Below are 575 nucleotides of genomic sequence, written 5' to 3' on the forward strand. Positions count from 1 at the left end.
TATTGACAGTGGGGTGTTCAGGTCCCCCGCTATTATGGTATTAGTGTCTATTTCCTTCTTTAGGTCTAATAGAGTTTTATTTTATAAATCTGACTGCTCCAACATTGGGTGCATACGTATTTATGATTGTTATGACTTCTTGATGGATCAGTCCTTTTATCATTATGTAGTGTCCCTCATTGTCTCTTTTTATGGTTTTTAGTTTAAAGTCTACTTTGTCAGATATAAGAATAGCTACTCCAGCTCATTTTTCTTTTCTGTTTGCATGGTAAATCTTTTTCCATCCTTTCACTCTTAGTCTATGTGTGTCTTTATGGGTGAGGTGGGTCTCTTGTAGGCAGCATATAGCTGGGTCCCCCTTTTTAATCCAGTCAGCCAGTCTATGTCTTTTGATTGGGGAATTTAAGCCCTTTACATTAAGAGTTGTTATTGAAAAGTGTTGATTTATTCCTGGTATCTTATTGATTGTTGTTTGGTTGTCTTAGATGTCTTTTGTTCCTTGCTTTCTGATTTACTGTTTGTTTTCTGTTTGTTGGTTCTTTAGGATGTAGATATCGCGACATAGGCAACTCACT

This window comes from Galeopterus variegatus, unplaced genomic scaffold (genome assembly GCF_000696425.1).
Source record: "Galeopterus variegatus unplaced genomic scaffold, G_variegatus-3.0.2 Scaffold2820, whole genome shotgun sequence".
Lineage (NCBI taxonomy): Eukaryota > Metazoa > Chordata > Mammalia > Dermoptera > Cynocephalidae > Galeopterus > Galeopterus variegatus.